This window comes from Anser cygnoides, chromosome 2 (assembly GCF_040182565.1).
Source record: "Anser cygnoides isolate HZ-2024a breed goose chromosome 2, Taihu_goose_T2T_genome, whole genome shotgun sequence".
Lineage (NCBI taxonomy): Eukaryota > Metazoa > Chordata > Aves > Anseriformes > Anatidae > Anser > Anser cygnoides.
The window spans coordinates 138863896-138880747 of NC_089874.1; positions in this window are offsets into that span (position 1 = coordinate 138863896).

Sequence of the window (16852 nt, forward strand, 5' to 3'; positions counted from 1 at the left end):
ATGTTGACTTTAAGTGACTTACATGCAGATTAATTGTATATTATTTGAACATGAATGACCAATCATTTCAAAATTAAGCCTAAAGTAAAAAAAAATCACATAAACAGGTTCTGAACATCATTTTTAGCCCTCTTTTTCATTAAAAAATGCTGAGTCAAGTCACATATATTAAGTCAGAGTCACATAAACAAGTTTAACGTTTGTCTTTAAAATGTTAGAGTCTACTTGGATGTGCTGTTATTGAGAAGTGCAGTGAGGTACTTTAAATACAGATTTAAGATACCTAATATGCTTAATTGAATGCATACATTTTTTAAAGCTCCTGGAAGAGGTGAGCCTGCTCTCCCTGAGCATCCTTCTCTGGGTGAAATAATTTCCCAGCTGTGGAGCAACTGCTTACAGGTTGTAGCCACACAGAAAAGAAAAATCTCCTATGTCAAAAGCATTACAAAGTCCAGAAGCACTTAAGGCTTTACAACAGTCATAACATGGTGCCACAGATAAAATCACAAGAAGAAACTGAGCACTGAGATTGGTTCCTTGAGCCAGCTGCTTCTCTGAGTAAATCTGATGAAAAGAAGGCAAGTGTCCAGGTGTTTATTGTGTGAATCATTGTTCAACGAGTCAGTTTTTCCAGAAACAACTCTTCCCATTTCATTAGTCACATCCTTTTTACTCTTCCCATTTATCAGCATTGACATCCCTCCTTCTTTCCTTTTTCATTTTGCCTTCTTTTTACTTTTACTCTTTGTTTTGATTCACCTCATGTCTCTCCATGTACTTCAGTTTCCAAAACGAGAACTCCCTGACCTCAGCTGCTTTCCCTTCCTGCTTGTTTAGAAAATGTGTGGTTTTTTTATTAATCTTTTAGGGCATGATAATTTCACATCATCATCAATACGTGTCAAAATGCACTAGTGTAGGAAAAAGAAGTGTAGAAAAATAATGCTTGAAAGGATCTCAAGTTTCTAGTCATCTAGTTCCTTCACTTCTCTAGAAGCAGAACCAGCTACACCCAGAACCTCCCTGATTGTAAAAAATGCAAACAATAGCCACGCCTAGTCTCTATAGGTAATCCACTGAGGCACTTCCAGATATCTGCTTATGCATATCATTGTCCTCTGCTCAATCCTCTCCACCTTTCCTGATGAGCTGTGCCCCAGATTGTCCAGGCAAGACTTCCCGATGCTGCTGAGGACAGGCTCCTACAAACAATATTCCCTGAGCAATGCAACTCTCACCGAAGCACTTATGTTTTGGTTATAACACTTTTAATGGTATATTCACTGCACTGGTAGTTGCACCTCAGTAATTCCAATTTTGCCTGCATTTGCTTGTGCTATCTGCTCACTTTTAGTAGTGTAACCTTCTTATGACTGTCTTTGTGCTTCCTTTGAGAGCTTGAGGTCACTGAAGATCTCTGGTTTAACCGAGTAGGTTATTCTTACTTCCCTTCCTAATACTATTTCTTCTTTGGAACATATTATGCCCTTTATTTCATTTATACAGAGACATAGTCATTCCTACTAATGCTCTTCATAGACTTGTTTCCTATGAAATCCTTCTTATCAATAATCTTATTTTATAGAAATCTTATTTTTTCAAGTTCATTGTTATTTTTTCCTGTTCCCTCTCTCCGTTTACAAGGATTGTGGACTCTCATCATGTTATAATTACCAGACACTTACATCACCCCTATCTTCTGTACTCTGGACTTCAAAATAAATATATTCATCCCCATGAACATTTCACTTCTTTTCCTAACAGTTCTTTCTGAAGCACTTTACCCTTCTATACAAACAGTCCAGTCTCATATTATTCAGCCAAGTCTCCATGCTTTTCATAATCCTCAGAACATATTAAGAGTTCCGGGGCTGTGCATTACTTGCATTTAAGATGCTCTTCAGGCCTTCCTTTTATATCCCTCACTCTGTTTGCACAGCCTTGCCCTTTCTACTGTTTAGATCCCTGTCTACATAGTGATAATTTATGTTTATAAGATGGTACAGGATACAACGCTGAGGAAAGGGAACTTGGACAAAAAACACTAACTGGGAAGATCAGATGGACAGTATTGTAAGCAATGAGCTAAGTCATCCGCAGAATCACACAGCATCACCGAATGGTTTGGGTTGGAAGGGACCTTAAAGCCCACCCAGTTCCAGCCCCCTGCCATGGGCAGGGACACCTCCCACCAGCCCAGGTTGCCCAAAGCCCCATCCAGCCTGGCCTTGAGCACCCCCAGGGATGGGGCATCCACAGCTTCTCTGGGCAGCCTGTGCCAGGGCCTCACCACCCTCTGAGTGAGACTTTTCTAACATCTAATCTCTAACAAGAGGCAACATGGTAAAGGAAATAAGGGGGGCTAACTATGTAGGCACATGTCGGGATAGGAACAAAGGACAGCACTGACTGTTCAGCAAGTTTTCAGTGTAGTTTTTGTACTGTGAGGTTTCACTATCACCTCAGTTTCATCCTAGTTTAAGTTCTTCTTGCTAGCTTAGCCAACAAAAACACAGAAATATGTATTTATTGAGATTTTCAACTGCAGTTTATGAGTAACTTGATCTAATGTACTAGTAAAAGGTTCAGTATACACTATGAAAAATGTCACATGAGATTCACAGTTACAAAGTACTTGATAACTGAGAAAGAGACTGCTGACTTGATTTAAGTGATAAAGTATGCCTTTCAGCAAACTGCAAATTACTGAATAAACATTTTTTAAAAAATCCTGCAATGTTCTCATCAGTTGAGGATGCTTTCCATAAACTTTTTCAATTTAGAATTTCAGAGAGTGTGTAGTAACCGCTTTTCACTGAAATGAATGAAAAGAACCAAAACGACAGGCCGTGTAGGTATATCCTTCTGACTAGCCCTTGAATAATGCCTGTGCCTCAGATGATGAAAACCTTACCTGGATCATCCCTATTCCCTGAAGTCAGTAGTCAGTTCTGAACTGCGCCCCGTAGCTCTTGGCCAGACCCTTAGTGCCTGTTTGGGACAGCTGGTAACCGACCACCTGGAGCTCAGGTGAGGTACCTAAAAGGGTCGTGTCCCCACCCCTCCAAGCCCTCCCATCTCAGAAACAGAGATGTCTTCTGCTTTCCTTCTTCTTTGGAGCTGTCTACGTGAATTGCCCATCTTCTGGGAAATGTAGGCTTTGTCCTTCCTTCATAAGGGAGCTGGCAGCCTGTTTCTACCACACTGAGGGGCTTGTTCTGTCCTCGCTGATGCTGCTGTATGTCTCCAACACCTTCATTTGCCTGTCCTTGGAGGACTCCATGGCTGCTACTTTGGTTAAATTCTCCTGGCCACCATTGTGTCTCAGCCTAACCACCTCCTCCTGCAGCCCTTCACCCATGCAGTGTCTTGTTCCCAGCTCACCCTGATACTGATGATACACTGCAGTTGAGTAAATCCCAGCCATGACATGGGTGGAGATATCTGAAGCTGGTTTCATTTATAAGTACATGTGGCCACCAATAAAGTAGGTGGAAGCCGAATCAGCAGCATGCCCGTCTCTGATGAGGCAGCACATCCCCACCTTTGTTCCTGGAGTGTCCCCTTGAAGGTATCAGTCAGCCCAAGCTCTGCAGCTGTTGCCCCGGACGTGTTGTGATCCCAGCTACATCCCCACCTCACCAGGCACAGATGTCTGACCTCTCCCTCAGCACACAGACCGAGCACATGAGCTTGACATCTTCACCGCTAACAGGGGGCCCATTGTGAAATTCTGTTTGTTGCTGTCAGGCCCTGGCCCCTGTTAGTTGCTGAGCTAATGCTGTTAAACTCCTGGGCTATTAAACTTGCCCAGGTCAAGATGATAGATTTTAGTTTCCCTTTTTCTTCATGCAAGCAATGACATAATGGAACCAAATAGCTCTTCTGGAATAAACAATGCATATTCTAGAGATTACTTGTGTTTACACTACTCATTGCAAGACCTCCAAAGGAGTTTAAAACTTGCACTCCATACTGAAGCACAGGGAAATTCATGTTTTTCCAGAATGATGGTGTCCTCTTTCAAGGGGACTTGGAGTGGCATGTACATTCGAAGTTATGACCTGCATTTTTCAAAATTAGATTTTTTTGCTATAAATGTTGAAGAAAGAATTTTTAAAAAAATCTTTTGGTCATTACTCAATACATACAAAGACACATCCACAATTTGCAAGGCTCAAAATGTAATACAAAGCATAACATTGTGTCAAAAACAAGTAGGAAACCAGAGTCCTTTCTCAGCTATACTCTGTTTAGAAAACAGCAAGACAATATTATGACAAGAAACAACCACTAAACTGGCAGGCTGACAAAATTTTTTGCTTATTCAAACACATATGTGAATGCAGGTGGCCTTAGGACCCATGAAGCAGAAGGTCTGAGAGCACTCAGTCACCTGAATGAATATGCCCACCTGTAGGACACTGAAATGAGCACGATAAAACAATCTAGTCTCTAGGGCTGTGTTTATCACTGTGATCACATACACTGCTGTCTGGATGTTACAGATAGCAACCACTTCATAAAAAACAGAAATAAATCCGGGAGCAGAGCCCAGATGCCAAGACTCCACTCTGCAAACTGAAGCAGGACCTAGGTGCTCTTCAGCTCCCTTTTCAGGTCCTCAGAAATGTTATGTCTGGTTCTCAACCTCTTGAAAAAACCACTATCACCATATCCTGTGCTGACTGATGTACGAAGCTAAACCAAACCGAAATACACTCTACTACACACACACGTCTGCAGTGGCCGGACAGCCACATGTTCCACAGCTCATCTGGAAGCCTGAAAACCTGTCCTTTGAATGAAAACATCTTTCAAACACCAGCACAAGCAACCGGGCCCTGGTTCTGCAGCTGGAAGCTGATGTCGTTTTTCTCTCTTTCCTCCACTTGCACACCCTTGAATACAAAATGAGTTTCTGCCTCCCAGACTTCACAGATTCTCACCTTGCCCAGGCTGTATAAGCAGCAAGGGGATCAGTCCGACACCCTCACCTCAAGTTTGATGGGTCATCTAACTGGTGGGTTTTATTGTTGCCATGCTAATACAAATGTAAGAAACTGACTGTTTGACCAGTGAAAACAGAACTGCTTCAGCTTTATTCTTTATAACCAGCTTTGTTCTTCTGGGATGGGTTAAAAAAATCACACTCTTTCCCTAAACATGGATCAGGTAATCCTGGCTCATTTTCCCTTGGTTTTAGCCCTTCTTTCCTCTGTGTATGCAGTATTCAGAAAGACACTGCTTTACATTACTGGGTGGGACTTTTACAGCCTGATAAGATGCTAGTTGGTACCTTGAGCACAGTATCTCTCATACATATTAGTACCAGCAACTGTAACAGGGAGAAAAGCAGCAAACTTCAGCTCATCAAGAGCTAGTGATGTTGAGCTCCCAGAGTATGTTTCCCTAAATAATACCAGCATTTCTAATGCTAAATTGGCTTCCATAAAGACTTTGAAAAGAGCAGGAGTTTGTAGCTAGGGATTGAATATTTGCATTGATTTTGAGTAGCAGTGAAGGTACGTTATGTCTAAATTCAAGGTTCATTTTAGTGCACATCTCTCAGTAGGAATTGCCAGATGGGCATAAATGTAATTCCTGCTGGAAAAAATGCCACAAATAAGTTCTTTTACTCTCATTTCAGCAGGACCACAAGGTCTAGCCGCATCAGTGCCTTCCACTAAAAGTATTATGAACTCCCAAAAAGGTGCTAGAAGGAGACGAGCCTTTTAGGGATCTGACAATTTCATTTCAGAGTCAAAATATATGGCACAGATCACCAACCTGAATCAATGCTGAAACTCGCTTGTATCCATTGGAAATTTTACATGCATTAGAGGCCAAGCCAAACATACATAATCTCATTTATTTCAGTTGCCTACTTTTGTGATCAAGGCCAAGTCACATGGATGAGCCACCAGAAGATAAGGCCTACTGTCTGCAAAAGAGGACCGTGCACATTTTGTGTTGCAGCCACCTACGATGAACATTATTTAAAGTACTAATTCCTCTGCTTAGAATAGAAAATGCCATAAATACCACATAATTTTTACTTCTGCCAGCAGTGGATAACTAGCTTTCCTTGGCACGCCATACGCAAGCTGGGACCCCAGGGGACTACTTCTGTGACTAAATAGCTGCGGTATTGGGCTATCAGTTTATGTACTTCATGTTCAGTTCTTCCATAATTTTGAAGATTGCAGTGCAACCATTTTAGCTCTTTCCCTACCTCATTTGTGACTTATATGGAAATGCCTCCCTGAATATACACCTCTGCTTGCTTGACTCTTCTACGAAATAGTATGACTTAATGCTCTTCCCCAGTCTCAAACTTGCACGTCTCATTAACTTTCAAGTTAAAAGGGCAGTCAGTAGGATAAATCCATGAGTTTAGAGCTATATCTGGCTTTATTGCATCTCAAGCTTAGCACAGCCACACGATAAACCATACTTTTAACATTGCAATGCGTGTGAGCAGAGTTGAAATGGTGCTGGCCTAGGGTGCCAGTGTCAACATACAACCCAGACCACAGCAATACAGGACCACCAAAGCTGCAAAGAATGAAATGTTCTGCATTCAGGGGTTAATTTCATGGTCAAAGACAAAAGAAAGGCAACTCAGACTTCTTTCAAAGGAGCCAAGCCACAGGGTTAAAAGTTTCAATGAAGAAACAAAAGTGCAAAGCTGTTTCCTTTAACCCAAAGGCTCCAGCAAAGTGTTGCAATCAGCTCAGGTCACAGCATCATCTCTCGTCTGTTTCAGATTTGCATTTCCTTTCTATACAGCTACTTCCCACAGCACAGGTACAGGAGGGTAGGGCTGAACAAACAAGTGCCCGGCGCCTAGCAAGCTCACTGCCGTGGCGTGTAATCTCCTCCCAGTCCAAAGGGAGACCAGCACACTTCAGCAGCACTTCAATAAAACAAAGTTGCTGAGGAATAGTTTGCCTGAGAGGAATAGTTTGCCACTTTGAACTTCTTGTTTTCTATGTATCACCTGTAAATGCTGAGTGGACACAACAGTTCTTGGAATACTGGTGAAATTATATCAGTTAATGGTTAGTAGTACATTCACATTTAGATTATGCATTTTAGGAGTTCCAAGCATGTTGCAGACTTGGATTAATATATCTTTAAGAAAAGTGATCTCCCTTTCACAAATTCCAGGAATTCAAAAAATTTAATTCAGGTCCAAAATACAATGATAGGTTTAAAAAGGTCTTAATAAGAACAACACGAATGAGTGTCTTTGTATTCTCCTTTTGCTGTGTAATGCATAAGGTGTCTTTACAGTTATGAAGTTTAAAATTTTTTGAACAAAAGGAAACTTCACATATTCATAGAATTGTAGGAGCTGTAAAACAAAAAGTAAGATTGTTTCAACACAGTGTGCTGAAAGAAAAAAATACAGCTTTGTCTGAACTGTCCATGTATTCTTCAAATGAATTAGCATACTGATTGGAACTACAGAGCTGCTATTTTTAGGTAATCTAAAGGATAAAAAAATGTTATCAGTCTAAGGACTTTGAGTTGCATTCATGAAACAGTAGTACCAGTAGTAAATTTTTATGAATCAATTTTGTTGCTAAATTAAAGAGCAGAGTGAACATCTAATGTAGAAAGAGAAGCAATGCACGTCCAGCTTTGATACTTGTGCAATCTACTGTGACAAGATCACAGAGAGGAAAGGTGGAAGGAGTATAGGGCATTGCTCTTTGTGGTAGCTGGTTGTTTCTTTTTTTTTAAAAAAGTTGGGAGTGGTGGTTCTTTGTTGCCCAAACTATGTTTAACTATATTTCTATTTATTCTGGAAACATTTTGTTTGTTCATTACCTGTGCAAATGTCTCTAACAAATATTTTACTTCCCATATTTAGAAATTGAGAAAAGCTGACTAGGAGGAATGCCCCATCACGTCTGGGTAGTGTTTTAGGGAGTCACTCCCAGGTGAGTGCCTGTGTGCACCCTCCTCATCTCAGCTAGCTGCGCTGGAGGCAGGGTGTTCCCTTTAAGCCTCAGCTGCTTTAAGGGCAAACACTGTCATTTTATGTACATGTCATCTTCATTTACAGCACTATGCAGCATTTTGTGCCACACAGTCTGAGACATTTGGACATGTTCCCTGTGCTCTGCTGTGAAGAGAGCAATTACCAGTGGAGTGGGCAGCTGAGGAGGAATCCTTTCTGAAACTGCAACAGCGTCAACTGAGAGACCACCTTTGTCAGACACTGACACTTTTATTAATTCTATCTTGATTTATTTTTTTTTTTTATTTTTTAAATAAGAATGGAATTATCTTTACTTTAAAAATGCAAATTAGGTAATTTTAAATCCCCATTAAGTAAGAGCCCTTTTGCTTCCAGAAACATCTTAACTTGAAAAGCAATATGCGAACATGAGACATTCATAGTATTTTATATTCTGGTTATGTATTGAAAACAGGCATACCAAAAGAAGCAGGTTTTGAGAATGCTATAGCATTTTAGGTGAATATAAAAGCTAGACTTCTGAGTTATATACAAGTTTGACTATAACAGAATTTTTGTAGTTAATTCCTGCAAAGTACTATTTATTCTTACCTCATATCACTGAAATTTTTTATTAAATTAACCTTAATGAGGATGAGACAAGCAAATTTATTTTCCTTATTTAGTTTTTGTTCTTTATTTTTTGGCTGATAATGGAATCCAGTTTGAAATATGCCACATTTGCAGACTTTCTGCCGTACTCCAAGAATGAAGGTCAACTTTGATGTTTTTAGGTTTGTTTTTCTTTGCTTTTAATATTTAGCTACTATGGAAGTTATGTGTGTATATTTTTATGTAGACATCCTCCGGGTTATTTGCAGAATAGAAAGCAGTTTGTTGAGCAATCACAAGTATTTGACATAATAGAAATGCTGTGACTGACACATGAGAGGGAGTGCTACGGAAATGTTAAATAACTTCTATTTAAATAGCATACCTTTATTGTCTTTGTTATAAATAGTCAAGGTCTTTGTATAATGTGTAAGTGCAAGGGATCTTAATCTATTTGTGTTAGTTCTCTATATGGTTAATATCAACACTTTACTTCTTATCTTTAACAAAATTCAATACGTGTAGGGTAGTGTTCTAAATTTTTGTTGTTAATTTTTACCCAATCTAAGAAAGAGCACAACAAAGCTTTTATCATAAGTTCCCCAGAAATATATTTTCACGGCATTGGGAATTTCTGTAGCTGACTTTTGTTTCTGTATTTAGACAACGGTGACTATTATGTGAGGATCTACGCAAAAGCATGAATTTCCATGAAGCCCAAGCAGATTACAACTGCTATCAAGACTTATGGTGGTTTCTTCTGATTGTTGAAAGCTGGAGTTTAGTTGATCATTGGGGATGTTCTCTTGGTTGGTACAATCAAAAACATGGCAGGTTTTTTTTGAATAATAAAGCTATTTAAGAGGAGGAAAAAACTTTCTGGATACATGACTGATACATTATTTTATGAGAAAGAGAATTTAGCTGTGAGGACAAGAGGGCTTTGAGGAGGAACATGAGGGACCAGCCGTATGGGTGGGATCCTGGGCACTGTTGTCACCCACAGGAGCCAGCATGGCCGAGCTAAGCGGGTTTCTGGCATGGAGCAAGTCTGCTGTCCCCTTCATCTGCTGCTGCTGCCATATAATTTCTGAGCCAGATGCTGGCCCTGTGTGTTGCTACTAATTCAAATAATTTATATCACTTCTATCATTGTGTTACTATTGTTATAGGCATAAAGGAAAATTTCTGACTGGGTACTTCAGGGTTCCAAGACACATCTGTCATTTACATGCACTCAGAAAGGGAAGACTCACAAGAGAAAGGCAAGAAAAGGCAAAAGCAAAAGAAAGGAAAGAAAATACAAAGTTCTCAAGGGCTTTAATTATACTGGCTTGGGAGAATTCAAAGCCAACAGGTCGCTGGCTCACTCCTTCATTTTTCTTTCCAAACACAGCAGTACATCTTGTATGCCCTCAAGATCCTTGCTTGCTCACCAGTTTGACAAGGAGACTGTAATCATTTACTTATATGCCCTGCTCACTGAGCAGGCAGGGACCAGCAGGGAGCATCTTCCAGCTGACCATTACAGTTGCCATTAGACCATTAGGGCTGGCATCAGGCCACCTAGGTGGTGGCCTGGCAGCCGGGCAGCACCTTTGGCTGCATGTTCTTTGCCGATAACTTGATGCAAAGTCCTGTTGCAAAATAGCAAAGACCACAACGGAGGGAGAAGCAATAGGAAGGGAGAGGCATTGGTGTTACTTACACACCTCAGGGAGGCAAGAGCTCACCAGGCAGAGCTGGGTGGTGGCTGTGGGTTGTGTCCTCAGGGGTTGTCAAAGGTGCTGTGCAGGGATGCTTCTGCTGTTTGCTCCTATGCTAAAACCCTTGCAGATCTATGAACAGTCCTTTTAAAACACTATTTTTTTCTTAGTTAGATTTGAAGTTGTTTCACTTTCTATAGGTGGACTGTTTTTTTATGATTGACATTAGCTCATGCGTCAATAGCTGACTATAATATTCTACTTCTGTAAATGTGGTTAATATTTTTGTAACTGCTTTAAATACACATTGCATGCAGTCAATGATGTGGCTTCTGTAGACATGCAATTTCAGGGGTCAAAATTCTCAATTCTATATATGTATGTATCTTAAATACAATGGCCTGCAGTCATGCAAACTTTTTTTAATTAAAGAAGGAAGAGATCATTTGTTAGTTTACTTGTATTTCAGTAAACTTTGGCAAAGACTTTGCCAAACATAGCCAAAATCACTGTGGTAAATGGACAATGATGGAGCCTGAACAGTGTCTGAGGCTGTAGTTCTGCCAAACTGTTTCCTCTCTATATATGTGATACATCAGTCTAGACTATTGTAACAAAAATTTTCTGATTCCCACAGCAGGCCTTGAAATATGCATCTTTCCTCTCCAGGTTACCACTCTAGAAAGCAAAAATATGTCATTATTATCTTGTATTTGCAGCAGGTGCCATCTATCAGGGATGCAGATGTTCCACACAGTCTGTATTGTACTCCCAGCAAATCCCACCTTCTAGAGCCAAGTATTTATAGCCAGCAAGAGGCCCTTTATGCATTTGAAGCACTATGTCCATTTCTCTCTTCTACTTAAATAGAAGTGCTCAATCACCATGCTGATGAAATTCTGCAGGTAGGAGCTATTGAAGTAGTGCCCTTTGGATATGGAGCTGGACCATGGGCAAGTTTTTTTGGATCTCTCCCAGCTGGTAGACCCAGAAGTTCTCAGCCTCCCTGTTACAGAGCCCATGTTTTTTATCATCCTTCAGTTCCTGGAGAGCAGGGGCACTGTGCTGCATAGGGGGGCTGGCAGGGCCGGAGACCACCTACTGCTTCTGCCAAAAGGCAGCAGGTAGCACCGAGTCCTGCAAAGACATTCGAAACGACATCTTTCAACCATATAGGTTAGAAATTAAAGCAATATTTCTAATATTGCTCTCTGCAGAGAGCAAACTTAGATACATGTTTCTGTGGTCTGGCTATAATTGGATCTGAAGGAAAGGATAGGATCAAGAATAAAATTAAGATGTCGTCCTTAACCCTGAGGTCACTGTAGCCTCAGACAGACCTCTTTCCAACCAAACTCTGTGCATGAAATTACTCTTTCAAAGCAAATGTGAGTCGACTAGCATATCTGCATGCTATTTCATGGCTTCTAGGCATTTTAAATAGCTTTTTGTAATCTGGACAGCAAGCTATTGCTGAGAAGAGATTGCCCATACAACCTGAATGGAAAATTATACTTGCACATGTAATTTTTTCTCCATCCAACATGTTTCCAGCTATGAGCCGTTTAGAGAGAAGTCTGTGTTTCATTTCAATACAATATCTTGTTTCAGCATGCGCCAAAGTGCAGAGCATTTCCAGGTCCCACCCAACAGAGATAAGAGCACACGTAATGAAAGTATCTGATGAACCATGTGAAACCATGACATATTTCCTATTCCTGTGGGAGAATGACATAACATTTTACTCACACATGTGAAATAACAGATCCTGTCCCTGAAAGGACACAGTCTAGTTTTCTGGATACCACTAGTGTGAGTTACATCAGCTGGACTACTTGCTTAAGCAAACATTGCAAACACTAGCTGCAGGCATCCCTCTTTATGCTCCATGTATGACATAATGCCAGACACTAGTAGGACTGAAAGAGCTGTCTTTTACCAACTTGACAATTCTTTTCAGGTTTCCATATAAGATTTTTATCTGCAAGAAGGTTTTGATACAATAATCCTTATGAACACAAGTTTTATTTTACCTAGAATACAGGAGTTGTATCCTGCAACCAAACATATATATATTTAGGCCTCTGGTTAGGACAAGAACCGTACAGTACAAACTGCCTAGTTGTTTTCAAAGTAATGCATGAAAGAACTGCACAGTACATTTAAATAGAGTATAATTTACATTAAAAATATTTTTTGTGATGAAGGATTTTGAAAAATCTAAGCGAGTGGGCAAAAAGATGTTAGGTGACACATCATCATTGACTGAAATAATTGTCTCTGTATAAAACAGCAGCCCAAAATGACAAAAAACAAAACAAAACAAAACAAAACACCTTGGGGTCTAATCAGAAAGGGTACTGAAAGCAGGAAATAAAAAGATGTTTTGTTGCTATCTAAAACCTAGCATCTTGAGTAGCACATACTGCTGTGGCCTTTGCCTCTGAGGTGGGATACTGTTAAAGAAGGGACAGAGAAAGGCAAAAAATCATGGGTAAGGGGCTGGAGCAGCTGGCCTAGGGAAGACATTAAAAGTTTGGGACACTAGTACCAGTGGTGGCAAAAATGCTGCCATGAGCACTAAGGAAGCATTCCAGCCCCAGCAGCAAGTGGAGAGAAGCAGATGCAGTTGTTCATGCTACAAGATCGCATCAAGGGGAGGAGGAAAATCTGATAGCACAGAAGACCAAAAATATAACCAAAAAAGTGACTAAAATGATATGGTGGCAAGGCTTGCAAATATCCAACTGGGCATCACTCAGTGATGGAACAGTGTTTAGAGGGGGAATATATCCCAAGCACCTTCAGAGCAAAACTGTGAATCAGAGAAATATGCACACTGCATTGAAAGTCACGTTGGACACGAGGAATTTAGATACAAAAATATCATCCTGGCCATGTGAAAACTATTGGGAGGTCACTTATGACTTCAGTGGAAGTCAAACTATTAATACAGCAAAAATCATACAGTGTCGGAGCTCAGTGCAGCTGGAGGTCCTACCTCCACAGAGGCAGCCACTGAGCTCCCTTCACACTGCATTGGAGCACTGCAGAAATGAGAAAATCATTTGATTGTAAAATTACTCAGGCATAATTTTCAAAACTTAGAGGAAGTGTGCTACACTAACCATTTTCTCAGCAAATTATTAACCAGGTGACGAGACAGTGCTGGCGCAGCAAAGCAAGCTACACAGGACTGGTGTGCTGTCATGTGGGTGCATTGTCCTTCCACTGTCTGACAGCTAAAATCACAATTAATACACTGAATTTCAATGTCTCCAGGTTTTCTGGAACATAGTGAAGGACATAATATGCCTGTTTTAACTGGAGGAGGCCACATTTACAAGCCTAAAGGTCAATGTGTAAATATCCCACAGAGACTCCCACATTTAAAAGTGCTTCTGGAGTATGGCCAGCACTGCGATATTTAGCATAACTTTAACACAGGATGCCACATGTGGTGCTACTACACACTTAATACCGCCTGGGTCCAACGAGTAGACAACCACCAAAGAAACCATGTTATGTCCTGTCCTGTGCTATCCCACTGAACTAGAACAGAGGGGGACTGCGGGCAAGGTGGACTAGTCTTATTAAATATTATTTTGTGCATGTGGAAGGCCAACCTGTTGAGCTCCAGCAGTGTGCTGAACACCACCCAACCTGAAGCTCCTGACTGAGCAATGATCTCTGGTGAGTCCAGAAAAGACCCAGAGAAGAAGCAGCTGTGCAGCTCTCACTGACTCTTATCTCCTGTGTAAGTGAAAACATTTGTGGGTCAGATGTGGGAATGATTTATGTCATATGTTCAGCTATGCAGTCTTCAGAGATGTTGCAAGGAATGCGTGCAGGGTGCACTTTTGGAGATCCAAGAATTTATTAGTCTGGGGAACTTGCCATTAAAACAATATTAGTGCTCATAGAATCACAGAATCATTTAAGTTGGAAAAGACCAACCATCAACTTGACCTACCGAGTTCCACCACTCAACCATGTCCCTCAGTGCCACATCCACACGTTTCTTAAATAACTCCAGGGATGGAGACTCCACTACTTCCCTGGGCAGCCCATTCCAGTGCTTGACCACCCTCTCTGTGAAGAAATTATTCCTGATAACCAATCTAAACCTCCCCTGGCACAACTTGATACCTTTTCCTCGTGTCCTATCGCTTGTCACCTGAGAAAAGAGACCGACACCCTCCTCACAGCTCAGGTGGTTGCAGAGAGTGAAGAAGTCTCCCCTCAGCCTCCTCTTCTCCAAAGTGAACAGTCCCAGTTCCCTCAGCCATTCCTCATATGTCTTGTTTCTAGTTCCTTCACCAGCTTTGTTGCTCTCCTCTGAACACCCCCAAGCAACTCAATATTTTTTTTATTTATTTTTTTTTTTGTAGTGAGGGGCCCAAAACTGAACACAGTGCTCTCGGTACGGTCTCACTGGTGCCACACACAAAGTGGCAATCACTTCCCGGGTCCTGCTGGCCACACTCTTTCTGATATAAGCCAGGAAGCTGTTGGCCTTCTTGGCCATCTGGGCATGCCGCTGGTTCATGTCCAGCTGGCCATCAACCAGCACTCCCAGGTCCTTTCTTCTGGGCAGCTTTCCAGCCACTTCCTCAAGCCTACACCACTGCATGGGGCTGTCATGACCCAAGCGCAGCACCCGGCACTTACCCTCCTTACCATCTTATCTCTTCCCTGGGTGCTTTCTCCAGGAAGTCTTTCCAGAGAGAAAGAAGGGCTGTAGCTGATCCTAGAGGTAATAGTGCATAGAAATAACCTGCTTCCTTCCTCTGCTGCAGCCCTCTGTAGATCCCATCATCATCATCATCACCAGGACTGCTGCTGTCAGGAGCCCTTTCTCCCAGTTATATCTACGATCCATAGCAGCCCAAGTGAGCTAACTCTGGTTAATGCCTTCCAAGGAACTGATGTTGAAAAACTTGTGTATGTGAAGGTTAAATTCACACTGTATCTGTTGATTTTATTGAAAACACTGTTCTTGTACTTGACAAAATTTTGTCAATAATTCTCCCAAATCTGAATGCACATAGCACCCTGCAAATACATATAGTGTTGTAATAATCACAGAATCACAGAATCGTCTAGGTTGGAAGAGACCTCCAAGATCACCTAGTCCAACCTCTGACCTAACACTAACAAGTCCTCCACTAAACCATATCACTAAGTTCAACATCTAAACGTCTCTTAAAGACCTCCAGGGATGGTGACTCAACCACTTCCCTGGGCAGCCCATTCCAATGTCTAACAACCCTTTCAGTAAAGAAGTTCTTCCTAATATCCAACCTAAATCTCCCCTGGTGCAACTTCAGCCCATTCTGTCACCAGGCACGTGGGAGAATAGACAACCCCTACCTTGCTACAGCCTCCTTTAAGGTACCTATAGAGAGCGATAAGGTCGCCCCTGAGCCTCCTCTTCTCCAGGCTGAACAATCCCATCTCCCTCAGCCGCTCCTTGTAAGACTTGTAAATAATAATAATAGTTCCTTAGTGTAGTTTTGTACCAAAGCACAAGCAAACCTTTCTTCTTGCAGTAAATCTGTCATGATTAAATTAATTAAAGCTGGACATGCTCCTTGCTTCCTCTTGCTGATCAGGTCCGTCTTCCTAAAAAGAGCTTTTTATAAGAGCTATTACACTATAATTGGTATTTCTCGTGTTCTTAGTCTTAGACTTTTTTTTTCTCTCTCTCTATTTGTTTTATGCTGTTTGGACTCTCTGAGTTTTGCCATTTTGGCCTTGGTGCACTCACTGCTGTGACTCACGTATTCCACAGCTACTGCCAGATCTCTGAGGCCGACATTGTAATTATCACGTTAGGACCTGTCATTGCAGCTCCGACTTAATAAATAGAGCAGTGATTAGAATCACTGATTGATCCGTTCCATGGTTTTGGACACTCACATCTGAGATGAACAGATGGCCTGTGGATATTTAGGGTTTGAAATGTCAGCATTACAGATTAAATTAGTATTAATTAGCCATTCCATGTACACTGGCTATTATATAGAGTGAGTATTTCTGTATGTGATAATCTGGTGATTATCAGCTAAAACTGTAAATCAAATTCATCTCCTACACTGCAGAAGAAAGCCCTGACCCTTCCCCCCTGCCCACCTCACAGGTGACAGGGGTCCCTTTCAGGTGAAACACATGGTGTCTTTCATGCAGCTAAGGCATCGCAGTCCCAGGTGGGCATTTGGTCCACAGGACCAGACTAGGCCTGATCCATAGCAAGAAAAGCCCTGAAGTGTGCAGAGTGTGGATGCTCAGCACCATCCCTCTCGCTCCACATCCCAAGGTCAGGCACTAACATACCCCGATGGTGTCTGAGCAAGCTGAAGGAACAGCTCCCTGGAGGGGATGCTGCTTCTGGTGGTTCTTTACCCCACAGCTTCCCCCATGCTCAGAAACTCTTCCCAAAAATTTAGGACAATCCAGGAGCCTACAGGTTTTAAAAAGAAATTTCATTATTGTGGGTCAGAGACAAGGCCATGAAAACTTACTAGGTAACTCCAAATTTTTATGGATACCTGCTATG